The sequence below is a fragment of the Mobula hypostoma genome, chromosome 16 (genome assembly GCF_963921235.1).
Source record: "Mobula hypostoma chromosome 16, sMobHyp1.1, whole genome shotgun sequence".
In the NCBI taxonomy this organism is placed as follows: domain Eukaryota; kingdom Metazoa; phylum Chordata; class Chondrichthyes; order Myliobatiformes; family Myliobatidae; genus Mobula; species Mobula hypostoma.
In genome coordinates, this window is record NC_086112.1 from 19606280 (window position 1) to 19622370 (window position 16091).

A 16091-nucleotide genomic window follows, 5' to 3' on the forward strand; every position below is an offset into this window, starting at 1 on the left:
AGATGATAAAGAGGTATAGATCAGATGGGGAGCCAGCACATTTTCCCACAGTGGTGACAACTAATTTCAGAGGGCAAAATTTTAACAAGATTGGAGGAAACTATAGGAGGATGTCAGAAGCTTTTTTCTACACAGAGTGGTAAATGCATGGAACACTCTACTGTGAGCGGTGGGAGAGGCAGATCCATTACAATCTCTTTGATAGACAGTTGGATGAAAGAAACATGGTTGCTCTATGAGAGGGAAGCATTAGGTTTATCTTGGAATAGGTTAAAAGGTCAGCTGAAGGGCCTGCAATGTTCTACGTTCACGGTGCACGCTCACGGGACTGGACGCAAGTGTGGAAAAAATGGCAGACTCTCTCTGTCTCTGCATGGCACGCAATCAAAAACTTTTTGTAGTATCTCGGTATATGTGACAATAATAAAACTATTACCAGTTTTTCCGGAGAAGGGACTGCCGGAGACAGAGCCCTGGTGAGGAGGAGTGTAGGAACTGGGTCCCCTGCAAGCTGACAGACAACAGGAAGGCTTCTCATAAATTTTCCAAATTATACAAGGTAGCCTGGATTATTGTGTCTAACTCACTGAGCAGCTATACAAATGAATGTCCCTTTAACACACATAAAAATTGCTGGTGAATGCAGCAGGCCAGGCAGCATCTATAGGAAGAGGAAGGGTCCCGACGAAGGGTCTCGGCCTGAAACGTCGACTGTTCCTCTTCCTAGAGATGCTGCCTGGCCTGCTGCGTTCACCAGCAATTTTTATGTGTGTTGCTTGAAATTCCAGCATCTGCAGATTTCCTCGTGTTTGCGATCCCAATAGAGGTGCCAGTCTTTGTTTAATGTCATTTCCAGTACAAAAATGTAAAGGAGAACAAAATAATTGTTACTCTAGATCAGATGCAGCACAAAAAAATCATAATAAGATAATGAACACAATAATAATAAAAACATAATAAATATAAATACACAAGATGGGTTATATACATAGATTGATTGTATGCCATAATGTGAAGATAGCACAGGAGTGTTTGTACATAAGGTGACTCTGACAAGAAATGATAAAGTAGTGGTGGTGGGGGGTGTGGAGGGGTGGATTTGTATTTGGAGGTATTGATCAGCATTACTGCTTAGGGGAGTAACTATTTTTCAGTCTGGTGGTACTGGTGTGGATGCTAAAGCCTGATTTATACTTCTGTGTCAACTCGACGCCGTAACATACGCAAGTGGCCTACGCACGTTGTGAGCATTTATACTTGTGCATTGCTGTGTCTGCGTCGCTCTGCAATTCGGACACATCACGCATGCGCACACACCTGCCCGTGCAAGGCTTCATGTTCATGGTAGTCTTTCTCGGGGTAAACAAGTTTAAAGCGAGCGTATTTTTTCGTAAAAGTGAAATGTCCCCTCCATAATTTCGGAGGTCTGTAAAGCTTTATGGAAAGCATTGCAGCCAGAGTTCCTTCCCTGCCCATCAGTCGCCCAATGGGAAGCTATTGCAGCGTAGGAGGAAATGCGATGCTACCAAGCTGACTAATCACAGCTGTTGCGGTCTGCGTTGCCGCGACGCGTGGTTACATTTTGGGAGAGGTGCGCGTCAGGCTCTCGTGTAGGGATCCGCGTCGGCTCTGCATTGGGTTTGCGGTGACGCAGTACTTACGGCGTCGAGTTGACGCAGAAGTATGTATCAGGCTTAAGTGGTCATCTCCCTAATTGGCGGGGAACAAACAGTCCCTAAGCAGGACGGGTGGGTCCTTCATGACGTTACTGGTCCTCTCCTGGCATTTTTCTGCATATACGTCCTTGATGGAGGGTAGGCTGGTGCTGGTGATGTGTTGGGCAGTTTTAACCACTCATTGTAAAGCAGCAGGGCAGTTTCCACACTATGCAGTAATGCAGCTGGTCAGGAAGCTCTCTACTGCGCATCTATAGAATGACATGAGTATGGCTGTGCATGGCCCAGCTCTCTTCAGTCTCCTCAGAAAGAAGAGGCATTGGTGAGCTTTCCCGCTTGTGTAAAATGTGTTACTAGTCCATGAGCGGTTGTGCGAGATGCCCACTCCCAGGAGTTTGAAACTGTTCGCAGTTTCCACTGCTGTGATCTAACTTGCAGCAATGGCTACAGATTTGCAGCTGCGGGTATCAGCCAGTGCTTGGGTTGGCCACAAGTGAGGACCATAATAAAACACATTCTGATTGATTGTGCTTCATGACATAAAAACAAAATATTGAAAATGCTTGAAATATAAAATAAAAACAGAAAGAAAAGCTTGCTAGAAATATTTGGTCAATTCCCACGTGTCAATTGTTTTTGGCATTTTATATTTATCCTTTAATCCATTTGAAGGCAGCAGTAGTAAAATGTCTTGGGAATCAATATGAACCTAGGCAAGCATGATAATATTATTACCACTCATACCATTTTTCCTTGGTCTCAACACTACCATAAAATTAAGTTTATACTGGTAAGATGATCGCAACATTTGAGAGCAGTAAAACCTTCGTTGTGCAAGTATATTGAATTTCCCTGTTGTTATTGCTTTCATACGGTACACTAACTTCTCAAAGGCCTGATGTTGTAAATGAGCAAAAACTTGTTTTAATTATATTGGAGCACTTGAGCATACTCCAGTATACCGAGGCTCAAGACTTACAAAGAAGGTGTACAAGATGATAAGAGGCATTCATTGAGTGCTCAACAGAAACTTCTTTCCCTAATGATTATGATTATGATATAGTTGGGATCACAGAGACATGGCTCCAGGGTGACCAGGGATGGGAGCTCAACGTTCAGGGATATTCAATATTCAGGAGGGATAGACATGAAGGAAGGGGAGGTGGGGTGGCGTTGCTGGTTAAAGAAGAGATTAACGCAATAGAAAGGAAGGACATAAGCCGGGAAGATGTGGAATCCATATGGGTAGAGCTGCGTAACACTAAGGGGCAGAAGACGCTGGTGGAAGTTGTGTACAGGCCACCTAACAGTAGTAGTGAGGTCGGAGATGGTATTAAACAGGAAATTAGAAATGTGTGCAATAAAGGAACAGCAGTTATAATGGGTGACTTCATTCTACATGTAGATTAGGTGAACCAAATTGGTAAAGGTGCTGAGGAAGAGGATTTCTTGGAATGTATGCGGGATGGTTTTTTGAACCAACATGTCGAGGAACCAACTAGAGAGCAGGCTATTCTGGACTGGGTTTTGAGCAATGAGGAAGGGTTAATTAGCGATCTTGTCATGAGAGGCCCCTTGGGTAAGAGTGACCATAATATGGTGGAATTCTTCATTAAGATGGAGAGTGACATAGTTAATTCAGAAACAAAGGTTCTGAACTTAAAGAGGGGTAACTTTGAAGGTATGAGACGTGAATTAGCTAAGATAGACTGGCAAATGACACTTAAAGGATTGACGGTGGATATGCAATGGCAAGCATTTAAAGGTTGCATGGATGAACTACAACAATTGTTCATCCCAGTTTGGCAAAAGAATAAATCGAGGAAGGTAGTGCACCCGTGGCTGACAAGAGAAATTAGGGATAGTATCAATTCCAAAGAAGAAGCATACAAATTAGCCAGAAAAAGTGGCTCACCTGAGGACTGGGAGAAATTCAGAGTTCAGCAGAGGAGGACAAAGGGCTTAATTAGGAAGGGGAAAAAAGATTATGAGAGAAAACTGGCAGGGAACATAAAAACGGACTGTAAAAGCTTTTATAGATATGTAAAAAGGAAAAGACTGGTAAAGACAAATGTAGGTCCCTTGCAGACAGAAACAGGTGAATTGATTATGGGGAGCAAGGACATGGCAGACCAATTGAATAATTATTTTGGTTCTGTCTTCACTAAGGAGGACATAAATAATCTTCCAGAAATAGTAGGGGACAGAGGGTCCAGTGAGATGGAGGAACTGAGCGAAATACATGTTAGTAGGGAAGTGGTGTTGGGTAAATTGAAGGGATTGAAGGCAGATAAATCCCCAGGGCCAGATGGTCTGCATCCTAGAGTGCTTAAGGAAGTAGCCCAAGAAATAGTGGATGCATTAGTGATAATTTTTCAAAACTCGTTAGATTCTGGACTAGTTCCTGAGGATTGGAGGGTGGCTAATGTAACTCCACTTTTTAAAAAAGGAGGGAGAGAGAAACCGGGGATTATAGACCGGTTAGCCTAACGTTGGGGGTGGGGAAACTGCTGGAGTCAGTTATCAAGGATGTGATAACAGCACATTTGGAAAGCGGTGAAATGATCGGACAAAGTCAGCATGGATTTGTGAAAGGAAAATCATGTCTGACGAATCTCATAGAATTTTTTGAGGATGTAACTAGTAGAGTGGATAGGGGAGAACCAGTGGATGTGGTATATTTGGATTTTCAAAAGGCTTTTGACAAGGTCCCACACAGGAGATTAGTGTGCAAACTTAAAGCACATGGTATTGGGGGTAAGGTATTGGTGTGGTTGGAGAATTGGTTAGCAGACAAGAAGCAAAGAGTGGGAATAAACGGGACCTTTTCAGAATGGCAGGCGGTGACTAGTGGGGTACCGCAAGGCTCAGTGCTGGGACCCCAGTTGTTTACAATATATATTAATGACTTGGATGAGGGAATTAAATGCAGCATCTCCAAGTTTGCGGATGACACGAAGCTGGGTGGCAGTGTTAGCAGTGAGGAGGATGCTAAGAGGATGCAGGGTGACTTGGATAGGTTGGGTGAGTGGGCAAATTCATGGCAGATGCAATATAATGTGGATAAATGTGAAGTTATCCACTTTGGTGGCAAAAATAGTAAAACAGATTATTATCTAAATGGTGGCCGATTAGGAAAAGGGGAGGTGCAACGAGACCTGGGTGTCATTATACACCAGTCATTGAAAGTGGGCATGCAGGTACAGCAGGCGGTGAAAAAGGCGAATAGTATGCTGGCATTTATAGCGAGAGGATTCGAGTACATGAGCAGGGAGGTACTACTGCAGTTGTACAAGGCCTTGGTGAGACCACACCTGGAATATTGTGTGCAGTTTTGGTCCCCTAATCTGAGGAAAGACATCCTTGCCATAGAGGGAGTACAAAGAAGGTTCACCAGATTGATTCCTGGGATGGCAGGACTTTCATATGAAGAAAGACTGGATGAACTGGGCTTGTATTCATTGGAATTTAGAAGATTGAGGGGGGATCTGATTGAAACGTATAAAATCCTAAAGGGATTGGACAGGCTAGATGCAGGAAGATTGTTCCCGATGTTGGGGAAGTCCAGAACGAGGGGCTACAGTTTGAGGATAGAGGGGAAGCCTTTTAGGACCGAGATTAGGAAAAACTTCTTCACACAGAGAGTGGTGAATCTGTGGAATTCTCTGCCACAGGAAACAGTTGAGGCCAGGTCATTGGCTATATTTAAGAGGGAGTTAGATATGGCCCTTGTGGCTACGGGGATCGGGGGTATGGAGGGAAGGCTGGGGTGGGGTTCTGAGTTGGATGATCAGCCATGATCATAATAAATGGTGGTGCAGGCTCGAAGGGCCGAATGGCCTACTCCTGCACCGATTTTCTATGTTTCTATGTTTCTATGTTTCTAAGGTAGAAATGGCAAAAACGAGGGGCGATGTCAAAGATAAGTGTTTTTTTTTACATAGCGGCACAAGAAACTGTGCAGATACTGGCAATCCAGAGTTCATTCAGCCAGAGACTCATTCCACCAGGATGCAGCACTGAGCGTCACAGGAAGTCATTCCTGCCTGTGACCATCAAACTTTGCAGCTCCTCACTTGGAGAGTTGGACACCCTGGGCCAATGGGCTGGTCCTGGACTTATTTCCATCTGGCATGGTTTACATATTATTATTTGATTGTTTGTGGTTTTGTATTGCTATGTTTGTACTCTGTTCTTGGTTGGTGCAACTGTAGTAAAAACTAATTTCCCTCAGAATCAATAAAGTATGTCTATCTATCTATCTACCTATCTATCTATGTAACACACACAGAGTGCTGGAGGAACTCGGCAGGTCAGGCAGCATCCATGAAGAGGAAAGGAAGTGATGCCGAATCGGGCTGAGAAATTTTACTCAGACGGGTCGGCGCGTGGAATGCGTTGCCAGGAGTGATGGAGGGAAATATACAAACCCAACGAAGAGACTTTTAGATAGGTACATGGATGAGAGCACAATAGATTGCTCTGTGGGAGGGAAGGGATAGATTGATCTTGGAGTAGGTTAAAGTGTTTCCACTGCATTGTGGGCTGAAGGACCTGTACTGTGTTGTACTGTTCTATCTTCTAAGTAAAATGTACAAAAGAAATATCATGAGCTGGTTCCAACATCTGATAAGGAATGTCCCCTCAAAGTTGCTTGTCAGCCTTTCTTTATTTTGCTCCCATGTGTACCCAAGTTGTCCGCGTCCTGCTTTCATTACTGACAGAGAACAAACCAGGAATACTGTGGCCGTGACTGTATTTCAGCTATCATACCTGTGGTAAGTTTCGCATGGCTTCCAAGTGGTTTTGTACTTCTGAAGTGATTTGTTTGGTGGAAATGAAGACCAAAGTTGGATTGAATTGCAGGGCTATTGGTAGAATGGTGATATTGGAATTATTTCATCCCTTTCACTGTTTTCACCCCGTCAAGATATGGAGCAGAATTCTTTTTTTTAAACATCTGATGTGTTAATGACTTGAGACACATAGGCAGGTAGCAGTTTGCTAAAAAAAAAATCAATTAGCTTGGAGGTTAGAGGTGACAAGGAGCAAACTTGTTTTATAGTCATCACCAACAGCAATGAACACTGCACAGGTCAATATCACGAATTCCTCATGAGAAAACACTAGACCAGAGGGCAAACTGGTCAGAGACTAGCAGACATTTGTTGTGACGAGAAGGGAGGTGAACAAGATTTGGAATGAATCATATATTGTTCAGCACTAGTTCCAACTCTGTTCCTTTCCCTTTAGTAATTGATGCCATTATTGTCAAACAGCGGTTGTAAGTGACAAACAGTAAGCGACTGATGTAGCACATTAACAACCTACTGCCTACCAACTGCTCATCGAAAGTCTGAATACAACAATTTTTTATATCATATGTTAATGATAATAAACTTGACTTCAAATTCCACTGTGGCAACCTCCCCCGACCTCTTTATTCTGGCATTTCCCCCCTTCCTTTCTAGTCCTGAAGAAGGATCTTGGTCCAACTCATCGACTGTTTATTCCTCTCCATTGATGCTGCCTGACCTGCTGAGTTCCTCCAGCATTTTGCATGCGTTGCTGTGGAATTTTAATGCAGTTAATAATCTGGGATCTAAAAAAAACTGCTAGCCTCATTAATAAGTGCACTATAAAAACAGTGAATTGTAGTAAAAATCCATTTGGTTCACTAATGTTCTTTGGGGAAGTATATCCACCAACATTACTTGGCCCAGGCCTACCTTTAAATCTAGGGTCATCCCAGCTGATTATCTCTTAAATGACGTTTGATGTGGTTTATCAAGACTATAATTGTACCATTACATTCAAACAGAGATGGAACAAAACAGAACAGATCACCTAGAATTGACCTAGCACTGAATTCAGATCCAGCAAAGTTGCTCCACTCCCAGATGACTATGCAAAGTCCTGCTCACATCTGAGAACTGGAGTCTAAAGTGGGAAAGCTACACTGATTGAGCAGTAGCTTGACCAGACTTATTCATAGAACCTGTGTCAGACTTCTGTCATAATCCCTGGTTTGTCCTGTCTCACCAGCACAACATTGGAAGCATTTAATAGGTAGTAGGATCTTGTCCCCGTTACAGCCCCTGCCTATAACAACTTTAAGCCTCTGACAGCCAAGTGCAGCTCCAGGCCTTAACATGTGGCTCAGCTACTAAGCCTGATGGAACCAATCCTACTGTCAGAAAAAAGGGCAAAGGTGGATTACTGGCGCCTTAAAACCAGTGGCTTCAGCCAGATGGGGCTCGTAGTCATGGTTGGCAGCTCATCTAGGGGAAGAAAAACTCTGATCTCAAACCGCCGCTGCCTTGTGGCTATACTAACTCATGGGGAAGGCTTCAGGAGTAAACCCTGAGGGAAAAATCTGGAACTTGAGTCCCTAAGGCAGTCCTACCTTAAGTCAACGTTGACTGGCAACTCCTGTAACACTTCTGGTACCTAACTGTATCGTCTCTGCTGTTTCTCTGGGTTCATTGATGCATGGAGAGGGGGAGCTTGCTGCACGGGCAACAACTTGCTCTCCATATCGTACTACTCAGGCTTGCGTATTAGACAGCTAGGACGCAATATGCATTGTCAACTCTGACCAGTGGAGGCCCTCACCTGTCCAACCAAAAGGGTAGAATCACATTAGCCATGGGCCAGGAAACCACCTCCTCGTTACCACTCACAGTTCTCCTTTCATCGACGAATTGGTGGTCCTCAATACTGGACAACAGGGGAAACACTAGGAATAGCTTGGACATGGAATAGACATCGTGTGGAAGATTTCAATATCCAATATCCAACACAAAGAAAGGGTTGGTAACAGCACCACAGACTTAGTCAAAGGGCACAGCTGCAAGATTTGGGTCTTTGCAGAAAGTGAGTGAATCACCTTGAGGAATAAATCTCATATTGGCTCACTCACTTATGCCAATGATTTTAGCTGCTTCACCAATAACCTCCCTTCTATCATAAAGTCAGTTGTTTGTAGATGATTATATAATTTTCCATTCCATTTGCCACTCTTTAGGAATTGAAATAGTTCATGCCTATTTGCAGCAAGATCCAGACCATATTTAGGCATTGGCTGGTGTTTAGCAAGTAACTTTCATGCCACATAAAGTGGTCGAGCAATGACCTTCTTCTGCAAGGCAGAGACTAACCTCTTACCTTTGACTCCAATGGCATTACCATCATTGAAACTGCTACCATCAAAATCCTGTGGGTCGCCAATGACATGAAATGAAACTGGACCATTCACATGAAGGTCATAGATTCAACTGCAGGTTAAAAGCCGGTGAAGATGATGGGGAACAAAGTGAGTGAACCAAACCTTTCCACTGACAGATCACATCTTAGGACGATGATGGAACATTCATCGCATCCCAAATGAGTGCAGTGGCAATAAGTTTGATTTCAATACCATTCAGGTTGAAACAGACCATTTATCTGTTGTACCATCTATCATCCTAAAGTTTCATTCCCTTCGTCATCTGCACTTGGTAGCAAGTGATTTTTGCGGACAGCATCTCCCAAATCTGAAACCCCTATGATAAAGAACAGTAGGAAAATGGGAATATCACCGTTTGCAGGTTTCCTTCCAAATCACACATCATCTTGGAATATATTGTTTATTTCCTTAATATTGCTGGGTCTAATTTCTGGATTGCCTTGACCTAAAGTGGGAGCACCTTCACCAGAAGGATTACTGTGGTTCTCAATTGTAGGTGAGAATGAGTTTAAAATTCTAGGCTTCTCTGTGATACCCTAACCCTGAAAATGCATAAATAAACACCTGTTTTCTCCACTGAATGTACTGTAAAATAACCACTTATTTACCATAAAGTTCCTTCATTGGTTTCTTACTTTCAAATGTTTATGTGCTATGCATCGAGGACAGCATCCAAAGGCACATATCCAAATTATATAGGTCTGCAGCAACTTTCTGCTTTATCTTAACAACTCTATTGATCAAAAAAATCCATACTCCAATTCCCCGAGACATTAAATTGTTGATTATGAAAGTTAATAAAAGTAAGGCCATTGCACAAATCCTGCTGTCACTACAACATCTTTAACACTGAGTTTAACATCCTTAACTATTGTTTCATTAAATATAGTCTGGAGTTAGAGGGTCAGACCCTGGAATATTAAGCTTTCATTTCCTGACCCACTGCTTGTTGTGTTTTCTGTATCTTGGGCAACATTATCAATCATCAGCTCTCCCTCTCTCCTTTTGTAGCTAAAATACCTTTGAGCTAGATCTCATTTTCAGAACCACCAACATACAATCTTTTCAACTGCAGTAGGTATCTTTGCAAGCACTGTGAAACGGCAAGATCTGCAGTTACAGATGTATTTGGAAGGATGAATCTATTAATAGTGAATCTGAATTGAATTAAGTTTACTGCTTACATCCTTCAAATACATGAGGAGAAAAATCTTTACGTTACGTCTCCATTCAAATGTGCAATGTGCAATTTATAGTAATTTATAACTTAAATATTATGTACAACAGGATGGTCAATATAACAGAAATACTGTTGTGTCAGCATGAATTAAGCAGTCTGACGGCCTGGTGGAAGAACCTGTCCCGGAGCCTTTTGGTCCTGGTTTTCGTGCTGCAGTACCATTTCCCAGATGGTAGCAGCTGGAACAGTTTGTGGTTGGGGTGACTCAGGTCTCCAATGATCCTTCAGGCCCTTTTTATACACCTGTCTCTATAAATGTACTGAATCATGGGAAGTTCACATCTACAGATGCGCTGGGCTGTCTGCACTACTCTCTGCAGAGTTCTGCGATTAAGGGAGGTACAGTTCCCGTACCAGGCAGTGATGCAGCCAGTCAGGATGCTCTCAGTTGTGCCCCTAAAGAAATCTGACATTCAGAATTCTAAAAAAATTATCAAATTGAAATGCATGATTAGAAAAATAAATTACTCTCATTTAAGCAGGACTGCATAGAAGAAGTAAATTATATAAAATATATCTTTCCCTCCTCACTTTAAACACTTTAATTTTGGATTCCACTATCCTGGGAAAAAGACCGTGTTTATCCGTCTTACCTATTCCCTCAGCCTCAGTCTTCTTTAATCCAGGGAAAAGAGACCCACATATTCCAGTTTCCACTTTAACTCAAACCTTTTGTTCCAGCAACATCCCTATGAATCTTTCCTGTACTCTTTCTTGCTTACTGACGCCCTTGCAAAGGTTTGGTGGCTGGAGCTGCGTACAATATCCCAGGAGCAGTCTCTCCATCATTCCATATGGGTGCACAAGCTCCAGTACTCAGTGCTATGTCATTGTCTGTCTGTGTCACTGCTGTCATGAAACTATGAAGCAGAATCTGAATCAGGTTCATTATCACTGTCATATGCTCTAAAGGTTGTTGTGGGTGAGGCAGCAATCCAGAAAACTTCACCGTGTTACAATAAGAAATATAGAAAAAAGTCAGTAGTGCAAATAAAGAGCAAGAGAGTGAGGTAGTGTTCGTGGGTTCACAGACCATTCAGAAAACCGATGGCAGTGGGGAAGAAGCGGTTCCTAACAACTTGAGCGTTTGTCTTCAGGCTCCTGTACTTCAACCCTGATGGTAGTAACGAGAAGAGGGCATGTCCTGGATGGTGAGGGTCCTCAATGATAGATGTTGCCTTCTTGAGGCATTGCCTTTTGAAAATGTCCTCGGTGATGGGGAGGCTAGTGTCTATGATGGAGCTGCTGAGTTCACTCTGCATAGTACCCCTAGGCCTCTCTGTTATTTTACAACACCCCCCCAGGGCATTTTAATTTCCTGTCTATGTCCTGACCAAGTTTAACTTCCCAAAAATAGGAAAGAGAAGACTCCAGAGAGAAAAAAAATAAAGATTACTAATGTTCCATGGACACCCTGGGAAGTTCACAATTTATCTCTCATTCACTATCAGGGTCAGGAAAAGTATGGACTGACAGATGGAAAGGGGAAAAGCTGAGCCATGTGAAAGGTCTGGAAAATTATCACTCATCTTCCTTAGCTAGATTGACACAGATTTTGATGTCTTCAATTATAGAAACTAAAGCTATGATTGATTCTCAAATATCACCATTACTGAGCATACAGCTAGGAGAGCAGGAAAAGAAGCTGTGTGTGCAATTGTAATTGACCATGTCATCAGTGACAATTTAATACAAACGCAATAGACCATTAACCATGTGCCCAGAGGGAAGACCAGCCAGGTTTGATTTATCTTGAAAGGATGAAAGGATATTGAATTAGGTTTGATAACTTTATAATGTGAACGGAGACAATCTGTGGCTTCATTTTAAGAGAAAAAAATTACAGATAATATTGCAATTTTGTCTTCAGTAATGTGAGTGTGTGTGTGGGAGGCAGATGATTGAGGATGCTATGTCCAATGAATGCTCAATCTTATTTAAAATAGCAGTAATTCTTAAAACATAGTCATTCTTTAATATATGTGGATTATTTTCATGTAAAACACTCTTTCTACTAATTAATGCCATTACTTGTTTATTTTGTAAGATGGGAACCAGTGTGCCAGAACAGATAGTGGAGAGGTTGTTGAGACAGATGTTGTTAAGATCTTAGACAAATTCAAGAAGCAAAAGGTTGAGCATGGTGCGACTAATGTTCTGAGTTGTGTACATTTCAATGCAAGAAGTATTGTAGCAGAGGTGGATGATTCAGGGCATGGATCAACATATGGAACAGTGACATTGTTGCCATTAGTGAGACTTGGTTGAAGAAGGGGCAGGACGGGCAGCTCAATATTCTGGGGTTCCGTTGTTTTAGATGTGATAGATTGGGAGGGATTAAAGGGGAAGGGGTGGCATTACTAGTCAGGGAAAATGTCGTGACAGTACTCTATCAGCATAGACTGGAGAACTTGTCTAGTGAGGTTTTATGGGTGGAACTGAGGAATAAGAAAGGTATGATCATGTTAATGGGGCTATATTACAGACCACCGAACTATCTGTAGGATTTAGAGGAACAAACTTGTGGAGAGATCACAGACTGTTGCAAGAAACATAAAGTTGTTATAGTAACATACATCAAAGTTGCTGGTGAACGCAGCAGGCCAAGCAGCATCTATAGGAAGAGGCGCAGTCGACGTTTCAGGCCGAGACCCTTCGTCAGGACTAACTGAAGGAAGAGTGAGTAAGGGATTTGAAAGTTGGAGGGGGAGGGGGGAGATCCAAAATGATAAAATGATAGGAGAAGACAGGAGGGGGAGGGATAGAGCCGAGAGCTGGACAGGTGATAGGCAAAAGGGGATACGAGAGGATCATGGGACAGGAGGTCCAGGAAGAAAGACAAGGGGGGGGGTGACCCAGAGGATGGGCAAGAGGTATATTCAGAGGGACAGAGGGAGAAAAAGGAGAGTGAGAGAAAGAATGTGTGCATAAAAATAAGTAACAGGTGGGGTATGAGGGGGAGGTGGGGCCTTAGCGGAAGTTAGAGAAGTCAATGTTCATGCCATCAGGTTGGAGGCTACCCAGACGGAATATAAGGTGTTGTTCCTCCAACCTGAGTGTGGCTTCATCTTTACAGTAGAGGAGGCCGTGGATAGACATGTTCAGAATGGGAATGGGATGTGGAATTAAAATGTGTGGCCACTGGGAGATCCTGCTTTCTCTGGCGGACAGAGCGTAGATGTTCAGCAAAGCGGTCTCCCAGTCTGCGTCAGGTCTCACCAATATATAAAAGGCCACATTGGGAGCACCGGACGCAGTATATCACCCCAGTCGACTCACAGGTGAAGTGATGCCTTACCTGGAAGGACTGTTTGGGGCCGTGAATGGTGGTAAGGGAGGAAGTGTAAGGGCATGTGTAGCACTTGTTCCGCTATAGTAGGTGATTTTAACTTTCCACATATTGACTGGGATTTCCATAATGTAAAATGACTAGATAAGATAGAGTTTGTCAAATGTATTCAGGAATATTTCCTTAATCAGTACATAGAAGTCCCAATGAAAAATGTGCAATGTTTCATCTGTTATTGGGGAATGAGACTGGGCAGTTACAGACATTTGTGTAGGGGAACACTTTTCATCTAGTGATCATGATGCCATTAGTTTCAAGATAATTATGGAAAAGGTAAGTTTGGTTCTCAGGTTGAGGTTCTAAATTGGAGAAAGGCCAATTTAGATGGCATCAGAGAGGATCAGGCAAGTGTGGTTTGGGACAGGCTGTTTTCTGGCAAAGGTATAATCGGTAAGTGGGAGGCCTTCAAAAGTGAAGTTTTGAGAGGACAACGCTTCTGTGTGTCTGTCAGAAAATAGGCAAGGATAATAGGTTTAGGGAACATTGGTTTTTGAGCGATATTGAAGTTTTGGTTAAGAAAAATAAAGGAGTTTCATTGCAAGTATAGGCAGGTAGGAACAAGTGAGTTACTTGAGGAGTATAAGAACACTTAAGAAAGAAATCATGGAGGGCTAAAAGAAGCCATGAGGTTGTTCAAGCAGTCAAGGTGAAGGATAATCCTAAGGGCTTCTACAAATATGTTAAGATCAAAAGGATTGCAAAGAACAAACTTGGTCCTCTGGAAGATCAGAATCTATACGTGGTGCCAAAAGAGATAGGGGAGATCTTAAGTGGAATTCTTGCACCTGTATTTACTTGGGAGATGGACATAGAGTCTATAGAAGTGAGGCAAAGCATCAGCAAGGTCATGGACCCTATTCAGATTACAGAGGAGTAGGTGTTTGATGTCCTGAGACAAATTAGTGTGGATAAATCCCCAGAGCCTGTCAAGGTGTTCCTTCAGACCCTGTGGATGGCCGGTGCAGAAATTGCAGGGGCCCTAGCAGAGATATTTAATTCACCCTTCGTGACAGGTGAGGTACCAGAGAATTGGAGGATAACTAATGTTGTTCTGCTGTTTAAAAAAGCTTCTAAGAATAAATCAGGAAATTAAGGCCAGTGGGCTTGACATCAGTAGTGGGAAAGTTACTGGAAAATATTCTAAGAGACTGGAGAAATTAATATTTGGATAGACAGGGATTGATTAGGGATGGTCAGCAGGGCTTTGTGTGTGGTAGGTCGTGACTAACCAATCTTACAGAGTTTTTGAGGATGTTATTAGGACAATTGATGAAAACAAGGCAGTGGCTGTTGTTTACGTGGACTTCAGCAAAGCACTTGACAAGGTCCCCTGTGGGAGGTTGGTCAAGAAGGTTCAGACACTTGGCATTCAAGATGAGGTAATAAATTGGATTAGGCATTGGCTTTGTCTGAGAAGCTAGAGAGCGGTAGTATTTGGTTGCCTCTTAGACTGAAGGCCTGTGACTAGTAGAGTTACGCAGGGATCAGTGCTGGGTCTGTTGTTGTTAGTCATCTATATCAATGATGTGGATGATAATGTGGTTAACTGGATCAGCAAATTTTCGGATAATACCAAGACTGAGGGTGTAGTGAACAGCGAGGAAAACTATCAAAGTTTGCAGCAGGATCTGGACCAGCTCGAGAAATGGACTGAAAATTGGGAGATAGCATTTAATGCAGATGAGTGTGAGGTCTTGCACTCTGGGAGGACCAACCTGAATAGGTCTCACATTGTGAGCAGTCAGGCACTGAGAAGTGCGTTAGAACAACGGGATCTATGAATACAGGTCCATAACTTATTGAAAGTGGCGTCACAGATCGATAGGATTGTAAAGAAAGCTTGTGGCATATTGGCCTTTATAGATCAAAGTATTGAGTACAGGAGATGGGATGTTATGTCGGAGTTGTATAAGACGTTGGTGAGGCCTAACTTAGAGTATTGTGTGCAGTTTTGGTTACCCACCTACAGGAAAGATGTAAATAAGGTTGAAAGAGGACAGAGAAAATGTAAAAGAATATTGCTGGGAATAGAGGAGCTGAATTAGAAGGAAAAATTGAATAGGTTAGAATTTTATTCCTTGAATGTGGAAGATTGAGGGGAGATTTGATAGAAGTATAGAATATTAGGAGGGGTACGGATAAGGTAAACGCAAGCAGGCTTTTTCCACTGAGGTTGGGTGAGACTACAACAAGAGATCATTGATTAAGGGTGAAAGGTGAAATGTTTAAAGGAACATAAGAACAAACTTTACTCAGGGGTGGTGAGAATGTAGACCGAACTGCCAGTGCAAGTGCTAGATGCAATTTAAATTCCAACATTTAAGAGAAATTTGGATAGGTCCATTGATGGGAGTGGTATGGAGGGCCATGGTTGATGGGAGTAGGCAGTTTAAATGGTTCAACATGGACAAGAAGGGCTGAAGGGCCTGTCTCTGTGCAAATCACAAACAAGAGAAAATCTGGAGATGCTGGAAATCCAGGCACCATGCACAAAATGTTGGAGGAACTCAGCAGGCTAGGTAGCATCTGTGGAAAAGAGTAAACAGTCAACATTTTGGGCTGAGACCTTTCATCAGGACTGGAGAAAAGAGACGAGAA